The following is a 13,663-nucleotide window of genomic DNA, read 5'->3' on the forward strand; positions in this document are numbered from 1 at the left end:
GCTATGTTTTCCATATCGAGTGAAACACCGTATCATATTAACGGGTTAAGAAGATCACACAAGTGGATCGGATCCTTTCCATAAATCAGACATTCAGACCCAAAACTCAACCCATTAAATGTCTTAAATTGGCTCGGTCCAGACTGTCCAGTCCAGCTACACGAACTGATCTAATTGGTTTTGTTTCACAACAAACCGAATGAATTCAGATCAGTCTGGCTGCAAGAACCAATTAAAGCTGGTTTGTTTCCCATAAAAAGATTTCAAAATTTACTGATACTAATTAACAGAAGTGATTGTAAACTTCAAATAACTTACTGCTAATTACTGTAACTTTACTGATTATTTTAATAGAAATAAGAGTATATAAGTTATTTTGTTATTAACACTAATCAACAGAAATAATTAAAGTAATTATTTTTTGATAATAAGCTACATTAACAATAATTTCGGCCTAAAAAAAGAGTAATTCCATTACACTAATTTAATGCTGATCTTTATGAATGTATGGAATATTGGGTTGGTGTTATAGGTAGGTGTAGGGCCCAAATTAGGCTTAATTATAATTAGTTTAATTACGGAGGTTAGTGTGATCAAATTATTGATCTTCACCCATGGGGATGCAATAGAGCCGAGCCAAGCCAAGTCAAGCTTATACATATCTTGGCTTGGGGGTCCGGATGTAGTAGGCACATTAGGTAAGTACAATGAGTGAATACGTAATAGCTGTGTGACACATGTCTCAGTTAATGCACCTTTCATCTAAACATTTTTGTTCCGTTAGACAGAAATTATTTATTATTTTATTATTTTTATTAAAATAATTAAAAATAAAAACAATGAAAAAAGAAAACCAAAACGTGTTGGGAGATGGGATTCATTTTTTCATTGTTTTTATTTTTAATTATTTTGATAAAGATAAGAAATTAATGAATAATTTCTGTCTAATGGAACAAAAACATTTAGATGAAAGGTGCATTAACTGGGACATGCGTTACACAGCTATTACATGTTCACTCATTGTGTTTACCTTACGTGCCTACTACATCCCGACCCCTTGGCTTGATTGCGCTAAAATATTGTTATGCTCAAGCTCATTTTCAAGTTCAAGTTCAATTTGAACTCTATTTTCTGGTTTGAGTTCTGTTTGATTAAATATTCAATGAGCTTGAGACCTTGAGTTCAGCTCAAAAGCTCAAAAATGAATATATTTTTATATTATATATATGCTGTATTTTTTTAAGATATATAGTATATCCTTATATTATATATAGAATGTAAAAATATACTTTATAATAAATATTATAATTATATTTTTATACTCTATAATATATGTATGTATATATATGTTAATCAAGCCAACTCACAAGCTTTCGAGCCAAACTTTTTATAGGCCGAGTTCGAGTTTGAATAACTAATTGAGCTTTCCTCAAGATTTGAACTCAATTTAAATTTGAGACAAACTATTCGATTAAAGCTCGGTTCGATTGCAGCCCTATTCATCCGTGTGTTCAATTTAGTTAACCTTAGGTGGCGTTTGATAAATCTGAAAATTCAGATCTGAAAAGTTAAAAAGATATTAAAAATGTCTAAAATCTTAAAAGAGGCATAGTTGCTTTTCTACTTTTTAGAGGATCTGAATCCATAAGTTTGTTTGTGTTGGATGGACCCTTTTCCATTTGAAATTTACTGATTTTACTATTTTACCCCTAGAACATACTATTTGAAAATGTTGAATTCAATTTACATTATCTCATAAAAAATAATTTTCAACCTCAAAATAATATTGAAACAATAAAAATAAAAAATAATAAATTATTAATTGTTAATTAATAGATGAAATGATTAAAATTAAAAAAAATAATTAATGACTATAAAAATATTAAAATAATTAATAATTTACATAAATAAAAATTAAAATAATTTTTAAAAATTAATGAAATAATTAAAAATTACTAGTTAATAAAAATAATTAATAAATAATAAATAACACAAATAAGCTTAATAATAAATAATTAATGTTTAATAAAAAATATAAAATGATTAATAAAAAATTACGGTGGAAGACAGGGAGAGAGAGGGAGGGAGGAGAGAGAGAGAGCAAGAGAGAGAAGATAGAGGGGAGAGAGAGCCACTGCTGCAAGTTGCAGCGGCGGTGGCGGTGGTGGAAAGACAAGGGAAGGAGGGAGAGAGAGAGAGCGAGAGAACCGCTATGGTGGTGGTTCTTCTTTCTCTCTCTCTCTCTCTCTCTCTCTCTCTCTCTTGCTCTCTTGTAGTGGCAATGGCGGAACATAGGGTGGAGAGAGAGCGAGAGCAAGAGAGAAGAACCACTACCACTGTGGCAGTGGCGGTGGTGGCCGGAAGATAGGGCGGAGAGAGAGAGAGAGAGAGGGAGGGAGGAGAGAGAGAGAGAGAGAGAGCGAGAGAGAGAAGATAGGAGGAGAGAGAGCCCCTACTGCAAGTTGCAGCGGCGGTGGTGGTGGTGGGAAGATAGGGGAAGGAGGGAGAGAGAGAGAGTAAGAGTGAGAAGATAGTGGGAGGGAGAGAGAGAGAGAGAGAGAGAACCGCTACTGCAAGTGGAAGACAAAGCGGAGAGAGCAAGAGCGAGAGAGAAGAACCACCGCTATGGTGGTGGAAGACAGGACGGAGAGAGAGCGAGAGCGAGAGAGAAGAACCACGGTGGCGGGACTACAGGAGAGAGAGAGAGAGACAGAGAGAGTGCAGCGGTGGTGGAGCTTCGTTAGTTCACAGTGAGGGTTCGATTCAATTTACATGAAGGACAAAAATATGTAATATTAAAATTTTTAAGGGTATTTATGTCTTTTATGCACCTCTCAATTACGTCTAAACGCATAAGTGCCAGGCTATTGACTTAAAATTTTCAGATCTGAAAAAAGATTTCAGGTTGATTTTCAGACGTAGCACCAAACAAGTCTGGTGTTTGAAAAACTTGATTGACCTAAAAGTGTTATCAAACGAGGCCTTAGTAAGCCTAATTAATCTAATTGACCTAAATAATCATAATTAAATTAACTATTTTTTGTTAATTTAAAATCCATTTATTTTTTACTCAAAAATAATTAAAATTATAATAATTTCATATTTAAATTATTTACCTACTTAGCCTTAATGATGTAATTAACTATAACAAACCTAATTAAATTAAAAAACCTAACAAACCTAATAAAATTGAAAAACCTAATGACCCTAAGAATCCTAAAAATCTAATGAACCTAATTAAATTGAAAGCCTAATTACCCCACTAATTGTAAAAGCCTAATGAATTAATTAACCATAACTAACTTGTCTCAACTAATGTCATAGGGTTGTATTTACTTAAATTTTGATTAAGAAAACCCATGTATCACATGGGACCTGACTAGTAATGGGCAAATGGGTTTTACGTGAACCCATGTCTGCTCTCAATCTTGAGAAGGATATGGACTTTTCCTTTTGGATTCAGATTGGTTCATTCTATAAAGGATTAGCTGAATTTGATAACTGTTTTACGGCTATGGGGGACTAAGAAGACAACTATTCAAATTCACCTAATACCACTGAAATAACCTTAAACTTTTCATCAACTTTCTTTTTCTGTCTTATTTTTCTATCAAACAATGCTCCTTTTTCCATTAATTTTATACCATATTTTCAAGATGGCTGAACAATCATAGGATGGTGTATGGAAGTGGATTAGCCTTTTCAACTTTAAACTAGGGTTCAAAATTAGAAGAGGAAGATTAAAAAAAATAAAGGAAATTCCTTTACAAGTCTATTCAGCTTTACTTTTCTCATAGAAATTAAAAATAGTCAAGAATTCATTTGTCCCCATTTCATGGAGTTTCATATTGTCAAGCAAAATGCAGAATGGGCAGTTCGCCATCTCCACTAGTTAAAATTCCAAGGAAACATCAAATCCTTCCCCAAAAGGACCTTTTTTTTTTCACTTTTTGAATTATTGCTTATGGGTCCCAGACTTGAAATGTGGAACACCTAATGGGTTTGGATAATAATGAAGATAATGAGTCATTGATGTTGATGCTGATGATACCATTGACTCAACGGTGACAAATATTGTTGACTGTGAATTTTTTATTCTATAGATCTTTTGGGTAAAATTTTAAATATATTTCTTATCAATAAAACAAATTACATAATGATTTATCAGTCTCAGTTTAATAAAATTGAGTTTATAATTAATTATAAATTTTAACTTATATTTTCTAATAAATACTTTTGGTGGAGTTTATATCACTGTTTTCAGAACCGGACCGGACCGGACGGTTGGACTGGAAAAACTAGGAACCGGTCAGGTGACCGGTTCTGTTTTCCTCCAAAACCGCTTTTTCCCTCAAAACTGTTGATTTTGGTCAGCAAACTGCTGAACCGTCCGATTAACCGTTTGAACGGTTTTGGCCGTTTTCCAATTTTTTAATTTTTCTAAATTTTTTTATTTTTTTGTCAGAACGGACTGACCGCTCGAATCGAATGATCAGACCAGACCATTCGAACCGGTAATCGGACCCCTAACCGATTCGATCACCGGTTTGTTTTTAAAAACCTTGGTTTATATCATAAGAAATTAGTGTGTTTTGCCTGTATGTGTATTGAATGTGCTTGCCAAATGCCAGTTAGATCCTCTTTCTCCAACCAAGAGAATCAAAGATAAAGCTAGCGGAGTCATTTTATTTTTATTTCTGTTTCTTTCCCCAAAGTTCATTAAAAATTAATTTATGAATTATTCAAGAAAAAAACTAATAAATAATTCAGCTGGAAAATTATATGGTATATTTTGTTCTATCATATGCTTATTTAAATAATTTTGATATATTAACATTTATATATACATAATTACATATAACTAGCAAATCATGAAGCTAGTTGCATATCAAAAAGGATAAATTTTTATTCTGAATTTTTTAAGGTTAAGTTGTATTATACATGAAAACTTTAATGCCCGTTTAGATAAGCTTTTGCTTTTGCTTTTGAGATAAGAGCATTGCTTCATTATGAACCATCCACTCCATGAGCGGCTGGGGTTCGACTTTACACTGAAGAACTTCACCGTAATTAACCGGACTCTATTTGATGAGGGCGGATTTGGCCCTTTAATGACATTATGACATCTGATACCTCATGCCAACTAAGTGTGGCCCTTTGGCAGTTAGACAGTTCAAGCTCGTCTCAGGCGGTTGGCCACTAGGCAGGTAGATAGTTCAAGCTCGCCTCAGGCAGTTTGCCACTAGGCAGCTCGCCACAGATAATCCACCATCTTGTAGCCTGAAAACTCAAAACAACTAGGTGACACCCGGGACCACTTTGGCAACAACTTGCCTTTGCTAAGATGATGGTGTCCCATAGGCACGGCTTGACACAAGCACGACCTGGTGGCCTGGCCCTGGCGCGATCTGGCCCCTGGCACGAGTTGGCAGCCTGGCCTTGACACGAGCTGGCAGCCTGCCCATGGCACGAGCTAGCGGCCTGACACAGGCGCCAACCTGACAACCTCGAGGAGCTCACCACCGTACCCTGCATTTTATGGGATTGTGACTTGTAACGGCTATATTAACTCACCCACTCCCCTGTTCTGACGAGAAGGGACAGTTTTACCGTTTGATGGCATTTCATCCACCTAACACGCAAGCCAGTCCCATCACAGCTGGGATCCATGAACTGTTCCACCTAACCCACGAGGACTCCAGTATATAAAGACCTCACCCCCCAGGGGCAAAGGTATGCGAAAAGAGGCTGAAGGAAGAGGTGGTAACCCCTGCTCTCTAGCTCTCTCATTCTCTATCATTCTTCAAGCTCTCTTTACTAAGTGCTAACTTAGCCATCGGAGTGAGCTCGCCGGGTTAGCCACCCCGGGTCCTTTGACATCTGGTTCCTTGTAGGCCTCTAAAAGAGCAGTAGGCCTCTAAAAGAGCAGTAGGCCTCTAAAAGAGCAGTAGAGCTCAAGGTAGCTCACCTCCAAGCAGCTCATCAAGGTAGCTCACCTTCAAGCAACTAATCAAGGTGGCTCACCACCAGGCAACTCATCAAGGTAGCTCACCTCCAGGTGGCTCATCAAGGTAGCTCGCCACCAGGGAGCTCCACTTCAGCCCTTGAGTCACAGGCCATTGGGTGCAGACAAGATGACAAGGTACTTAGCCAAAAAATTGACACGTCACGAAAAAATGATACGTGACCGGAAACTACCCCATCAATTGGCGTCGTCTGTGGGAACACGCTACAAAAAGCTAAGTTCTCATCCTACAAAATGCTAAGTTCTTATCTTACAAAAAGCTAAGTCCTCACCTTTTTAGAAACTAAAGTTCCTGCTTTATAGTTTCTTTTTTTTTATGAACTCAAAGAAATTGAAGCTCTCGCTTCATAGTTCTAAGGCACCCCACCCCGGCGGCCTGGCACGCACGGCCTGGCGGCTTGGTGCGGCCTGGCGGCCTACGCATGGCCTGGAAGCCTGGCGCGTTCTGCGCGCAGCCTGGCACATGTGCCGACCTAGCGTGCCCTGGCACGAGCGCCGACATGGCGGCCTGACCCAGGCGCAAACTTACGAACTGAAAAGGCACCAGCCTTAGAAACAAGTAAGCAAGCTCTAGCTCCCAGACTATGATCTCTAGCTCGCAGTCTACTATGAGAGTACTAACTTAGCCATCGGAGTGACCTCGCCAGGTTAGCCACCCCGGGTCCTCTGACATTTAGTTCCTGGCAGGTCTCTAAAGAGCAACAAAGCTCATCAATCCAACTCGGCACCTCATAGGTAGAGACCTCGGTGCTACAGAAAGACCCAGTCGCCTCTACGACATGGGCAACACTACTGCTAAAAGACCCAGTCGTCTCTATGACATGGGTAACATTACTACTGAACGACCCAGTCGCCTCTCCGGCATGGGCAAAGTACAAGAGTGGACTACGGGTCCCTCCCAAAGCCTAAGGGCCACAATACTGCTGAAAGACCCAGTTGCCTCTCCGGCACGGGCAAAGTACAAGAGTAGACTACGGGTCCCTCCCAAAGCCTAAGGGCCACAATACTACTGAAAGACCCAGTCGCCTCTCCGGCATGGGCAAAGTACAAGTGTGGACTATGGGTCCCTCCCAAAGCCTAAGGCCCACAATACTGCTGAAAGACCCAGTCGCCTCTACGGCATGGGCAAAATTCAGGAGTGGACTATGAGTCGCTCCCAAAGCCTACGGGCCACACTATTGCTGAAAGACACTGTCGCCTCTACGGCATGGGCAACACTACTGCTGAAAGACCCAGTTGCCTCTCCGACATGGGCAAAGTACAAGAGTGGACTACGGGTTCCTCCCAAAGCTTAAGGGCCACAATACTACTGAAAGACCCAGTCGCCTCTCTGGCATGGGCAAAGTACAAGAGTGGACTACGGTTCCCTCCCAAAGCCTAAGGGCCACAATATTGCTGAAAGACCCAGTCGCCTCTCCAGCATGGGCAAAGTACAAGAGTGGACTACGAGTCCCTCCCAAAGCCTAAGGGCCACAATACTGCTGAAAGACCCAGTCGCCTCTCCGGCATGGGCAAAGTACAAGAGTGGACTACGGGTCCCTCCCAAAGCCTAAGGGCCACAAACTATTGAAAGACCCAGTCGCCTCTACAGCATGGGCAAAGTTCAGGAGTGGACTACGAGTCGCTCCCAAAGCCTACGGGCCACACTACTGTTGAAAGACCTAGTCGCCTCTCTGGAATGGGCAAAGTACAAGAGTGGACTACAGGTCCCTCCCAAAGCCTAAGGGCCACAATACTGCTGAAAGACCTAGTCGCCTCTTCGGCATGGGCAAAGTACAAGAGTGGACTACGGGTCCCTCCCAAAGCCTAAGGGCTACAATACTGCTGAAAGACCCAGTCGCCTCTACGGCATGGGCAAAGTTCAGGAGTGGACTACGAGTCACTCCCAAAGCCTACGGGCCACACTACTGCTGAAAGACCCAGTCGCCTCTACGGCATGAGCAACACTATTGCACAAGACTCAACCGCCTCATCGGCATGGGCAAAGTCAAGGAGAGTGGACTACAAGTCGCTCCTAGAATCTAAGGGCTACAGTACCAAACTGGAAGAGACCTCAGCACCTTACGGGCAGCTCGCTTACAAGCAACTCCCAGAGCCTAAGAAACTGAATCAGCGCTTATGAGCTCATTGAATTACGGGCCAAAAGGAGAAATCTACTCCCTTTGCCAAGTTACTTTCTGCTCGGGAGTGGGAGGCAAATGATGAGGGCGGATTTGGCCCTCCAATGACATTATGACACCTGGCACCTCATGCCAACTAAGTGCAGCCCCTTGACAGCTAGACAACTCAAGCTCGCCTCAGGCAGTTCACCACTAGGTAGCTCGCCATTAGGCAGCTCGCTACAGGCAGCTCGCCACAGGTAGCCCACCATCTTGTAGCCTGGCAACTCAGAACAACTAGGTTACACCCGGGACCACTTTGGCAACAACTTGACTTTGCTAAGATGATAGTGTCCCATAGGCACGGCCTGGCACAGGCGCGACCTGGCCCCTGGCACGAGCTGGCAGCCTGGCCTTGGCACGAGCTGGCAACCTGACCCTAGTGTGACCTGGCCCTGGCATGAGTTGGCGCCTGGCCCAGGCAACGACCTGGCGGTTTGACACAGGCGCCAACCTGACAACCTTGAGGAGCTCACCACCGTACCCTGCATTTTACGGGATTGTGACTTGTAACGGCTATATTAGCTCACCTACTCCTCGGTTCTGACGAGAAGGGACAATTTTACCGTTGGATGGCATTTCATCCACCTAACACGCAAGCCAATCCCATCACAACTGGGATCCAGGAACTGCTCCACCTAACTCACGAGGACTCCAGTATATAAAGACCTCACCCCCCAGGGGAAAAGGTATGCGAAAAGAGGCTGAAGGAAGAGGTGGTAACCCCTGCTCTCTAGCTCTCTCATTCTCTAATATCTTTCTTCAAGCTCTCTTTACTAAGTGCTAACTTAGCCATCGGAGTGACCTCGCCGGGTCCTCTGACATCTAGTTCCTTGTAGGCCTCTAAAAGAGCAACAGAGCTCAAGGTAGCTCACCTCCAAGCTTCTCATCAAGGTAGCTCACCTCCAGGCAGCTCATCAAGGTGGCTCACCACCAGGCAGCTCATCAAAATAGCTCACATTCAGGCGGCTCATCAAGGTAGCTCGCCACCAGGCAACTCTACTTCAGCCCCTGAGTCACAGGCCACTGGGAACAGACGAGATGACGGGATACTTTACCAAAAAATTGACACATCACAAAAAAAATGATACATAATGAAAACCGTCCCATCACTATTCAAGTTTCTTTAATCAAAATTCTTATTCTTGAAAATGAATTAATTAGACTGCCTAACAGAACTGGTTCAAACACCCATCAATGTCAATTATTACATTTTCATCTAAAACTATAAGACTTGAATTTTAATTGGACGACTAGAGAAGGATATATCTTAATTTTTTCTATCTATTTTGATTAAGTTTCTCCTAATAGTGACTGAGGATTCATAGTTGAAACTTGAAAGCAAAGCTACCCTTATCGGCATGATCGAGTATTTTCAGAAACAGATCATGATGAACTTTTTTGTGCCTTTAACTTGACAAATAGATTTCCCATCAATTATCAACATCTTTAGTGTAGCTTCATATGTAATGTAATGTCTTTTGCTTATTCTCTTTCTCGTGCCGAGAGCCAGTTGTATATGAAAATATTAATTAAAATTTAATTTAGTACAAAGGATTGTTATATTATTAATTAAATCCTAGGATGAGCGAAGCATAAGCAAGGCATTGCTTCATACTTCACAGATGAAATTATACCTGTACCTCCTCTTTCCGATCTGAAATTAATTCAAAGGAGGGTTTAATTTTATACTGCGTTATTTTCAATGAGAATAATAATGACGACAAATAGAAAAGAATATAAATCAGAGAGAAAATAATCCTATTGGCAGAAGAAAATTTTAATCATGAAATATGATCATCAATAGTGAAATTTAGAAAGAAAGTATCATCAAATTGATAGGAGGCTAGCTGAAGCAATTTTGTTAGGATAATTATCAACGAACACGATTGAATTTCTAGGTGAAAATCCCAGTCAAAGATCAACCAAGAAAAAAAAAAAAAAAAAAAAAAAAAACAGGGGGTGAGGCAGGCAGGAAGCCAGCCAAAAGCGTAACCAGTGGTGGGTTGGAGATGGCCCATTCACACTTTTTTTTTTTGACCGGAAGTGTTCATTAATTCCCTTGAAATTAAGTTGAATCAATTGCAAGCAACACTGAAGTCAGTGGTTTCATGGGTAATGAATGATGATCTGCTGTGCGTCTGGCTCCTGTGGCTTGGGCTTTATTTCAATATTATACTTATTAGCTTTCTGTACGTAGAAAACAAATTAATCAACCCCAGGAAAGATTTGTTTGCAGAAGAAAGAAGGAAAGGAAGGGGAAAAAAAAGAGAGAGAAAAAGATGCTAGAATTTCCCGGATCAGGTTGTCATCTGGGAAGTGGGTTACCTGGTCTGGTGTAAGATCGCCATTCCCAGATGAGTAAAACCAAAAGAAGAAGAGAAAGATAAACCGGCCGGTGGTGAATGGAATGGAGGAGAGGAGGGTCCTCACTCGTTAACACCCATTTAAATCAACAGGGTCCCACAAAGAGATGATGATGTATGCATGACGTGAATGAATAGAAGGGCTGCCACAAACAGATAAAACAATACGTGATTACATTGAATGCTGTTCATGGACGTATAGAATTATTGGAAACAGTTGGAAAGAAAACCAGATTTTACGGGCATCATCATCAACGTGGATGGACCTGTTTTTCTGAAAGAGAAATTTGAATGCACCACAATCTGAAACAACTGAAAGTCTGAAACCATATACAGGGTTAATTGCTGGACCTGGACCCCCCCAGCCCCAGGTGTCATGCTCATCGACATGAATGATGCTTTCATCAACTGTGTCGGTTTTTAATTTCTCTCTTTTACTTTCTCTCATCAATCAGTTCTATTTTTTTTCTTAAAAAAAAACTTGTAAATTACGTACACGTTAAACCAAAGAAGATTTCTTTTTCCTTTGTAGGAAGAAATTAATATTAGAAAGTTTTATTTATATTGGGACAATAAGAAACAACCACAAATAAATAAAGCTGCTTATTGTGAAATATTTTGTGGAACAAGAAGAAACAACCACAAACTCATATGGAATATTCATATGAGTTCATTCAGTACGTAGGAGAGCTAATTTGGTGACCCACAACCGTTTGTTTAATGGAGTAGAGTGGGTATTGGGTGAAAAATGGAAGGAAAACAACTTTAGAAGACAAAGATGGACACACACAGCTTGAGATCATTTGGGTTATATATTATGCTGTGCTTGGGTTCCCTAGTGAGAAATAGTATGCAAATTTATGCTCAGTACTACTTTTGGAACATGGATTGATTCTTAAATCATCTGGCTTTCACTGATCAATGGTAAACATGGTGCAAACAAGTGGGGTCGAACCCACCATATTCAGTTGTCCCACACTTCACATATCCAACGACCCTTGTACAGGTTGATCAAGATCTTAACACCTGATGTGTTGACCCTTGGTGTGGATCATTTTATTCTACACTGCATTGGAGTTGATACCCACTTCTATTTAATTTAATTACAGGGAGAAATGGATGTTTATGGGTCAGCCTGCTGACCTGATGTATACTCTCTACCTGCTCCCTCTATGCTTGTCGGTCATTATATAGTTTTCTTTTTAATCAAAGGTTCTACTGTACCATTTTGTTGCTAATTTGGGTGATTTCTGATAACAAATCTGAACGTAAATGTCTAAACAATGAAATGGCTTCTGTAATTAGTGCAAAAAATCTCTGGACCTAAAAATCAAAACAAAAAAAGAAAAGGGAAGAAAACTCTGGGATGCTTTGCCTTGGTGAAAAGCTCATGCTACTGATGAAAACGTCATATATGCTCATATTAGGATTCTACAGCATCCCAACACTTTCTCTTCTATGTATGTTATCTAGCATCAATAAATAAAAGATAATTAACACAAGTGTAATTGATGCATAAAGAGAAGAAATGCAGTGGAGATGAAAAGCAAAAGGAGATAGAATTCAGCTATACCTTGGATAATATTTGAAGTTGAGAGAGAGAGGTTGTAGGGTGAAAGGAGATATTGACGCGGCTCAATCCGAACACATGGGTATGAGCCATATAACCATGTCTTCAAATTGAGGCACGTCAATACCTCCACTCTTCTGATTGTTACTCACTCTCCTAGTCGAACCATGGCTAGCTCCTGATTCACGCTCCGGTAGGACTTTTGGGATGCCTCACTTGTGCAATTCTCCACAAGAACTCAATCCTTTGGAAAGAGAGAACTTAGCTTCCTCCTTATAGCTAAATATATAGCTAGAATCCTTGAGAGAGGTTATCTGTCTCCGTCGCTCAAAGGGTCGTTGCCTTTACTGTGTCATGCATTTCTGATCTCATTAGTTGCTTCTCTCCCAGGAACCTGGCTCTTTTCCTCTTGTATTGGCGCTCGCTTATACTAAAGTTTTGCTGCCTGCTAAAAGGGAACAGAATAAAGAGAACCACACATGAGAGAGAGGAGAGGAGAGGGGGGAGGAGAGGAATGGGAGAGAGTTATAATTAGAGAGAGAGAGAGAGAGAGAGAGAGAGAGAGAGAGAGAGAGAGAGCTTCATAAATCATAATGATATATTGATGAATATTCAAAGGAGATTGATCTTAGAAACTCAGTGGGTCCTCTCTAGTTTCTTTTGGGGTTGATATGTGTGTTTGCAGTGTAGGTGAGAGATGAAGATATTAGGTGTGGGATGGTTGCTATTTAATGTTTTTCTGGCAATTGATGGAGAGTTGTAGGCTTTCCAAGGTCGGCCGGCAACCCAGCTTAGGGAATCCCAAGCTGAAAGAAAGCCACTTGGAGGTTTTGAAATCACCAACTCTGTTGACAATCATGGAAACTTAAAAAAGAAAAAGATGGGTATGACCCAATTGATCCCATTATTTTGTATGATTTGTTATCCACACAGCCAAACAATAATCCCAAAAGCTGTCCCCATAAGAAGAGGAATAATATATCTTAGTGTTAGGTAAGTGGGTGCATCTCCCAGTTTTTGTTCTTTTCTTTTATTTTTTCCCCTCTCAGCTCTTAGTCACACCATTTCTAAAATTTGAGTGGTAAGTAGGTAAATACATAGAAGAAAAACTAGTCTCTTCTCTCCCCACCCACTTAGGATTAGAACCTAGTTCTGGAACCTAAACAATTCTTTCATTTTATGTGGACAATACTAATTAGGGGGTGCTCTTTAATATGAATGCTTTTGTTTTTTTTTTTTTTTGTTCAAAAAAGCCCCATATCAGAAAAAAAAAAAAAAAAACTTATATTTTCAGTTTGATTCAAAAAAAAAAAAACTTATAATAATCAAGAAAAAGATGCTAATTCAAAAACAAAAAACATGGTTTCACTCCCGCAAGGATAATAATGTGGGCTACCATCCATTGTACTGTACATCTCTCTTTGTCAGACCTCATTAATCGTACCAATCACATTTAAATGCACTTGGCTCCAAAAGCATAAAACAAACATTAGAAAGTTCAACTCAACTAATATTTGTTTGATCCAAAAGTATAAAATAAAAA

General features: G+C 40.2%; 1 long non-coding RNA gene across 1 annotated transcript; it reads right to left on the minus strand.

Moving 5' to 3' along the window:
• Positions 1–11,825: 11,825 nt before the first annotated feature.
• LOC148803954 (uncharacterized) lies at positions 11,826–13,195 on the minus strand. Its single transcript, XR_016079723.1, has 2 exons — positions 12,124–13,195; positions 11,826–12,019 (listed from the first exon to the last, which is right to left on the minus strand). It is a non-coding gene; the product is annotated as an uncharacterized LOC148803954 (long non-coding RNA).
• Between the last annotated feature and the right edge of the window lie 468 nt (positions 13,196–13,663).

Source organism: Nelumbo nucifera, chromosome 1, assembly GCF_055504915.1.
Source record: "Nelumbo nucifera cultivar China Antique chromosome 1, China Antique-T2T, whole genome shotgun sequence".
Taxonomy (NCBI): Eukaryota; Viridiplantae; Streptophyta; class Magnoliopsida; order Proteales; family Nelumbonaceae; genus Nelumbo; species Nelumbo nucifera.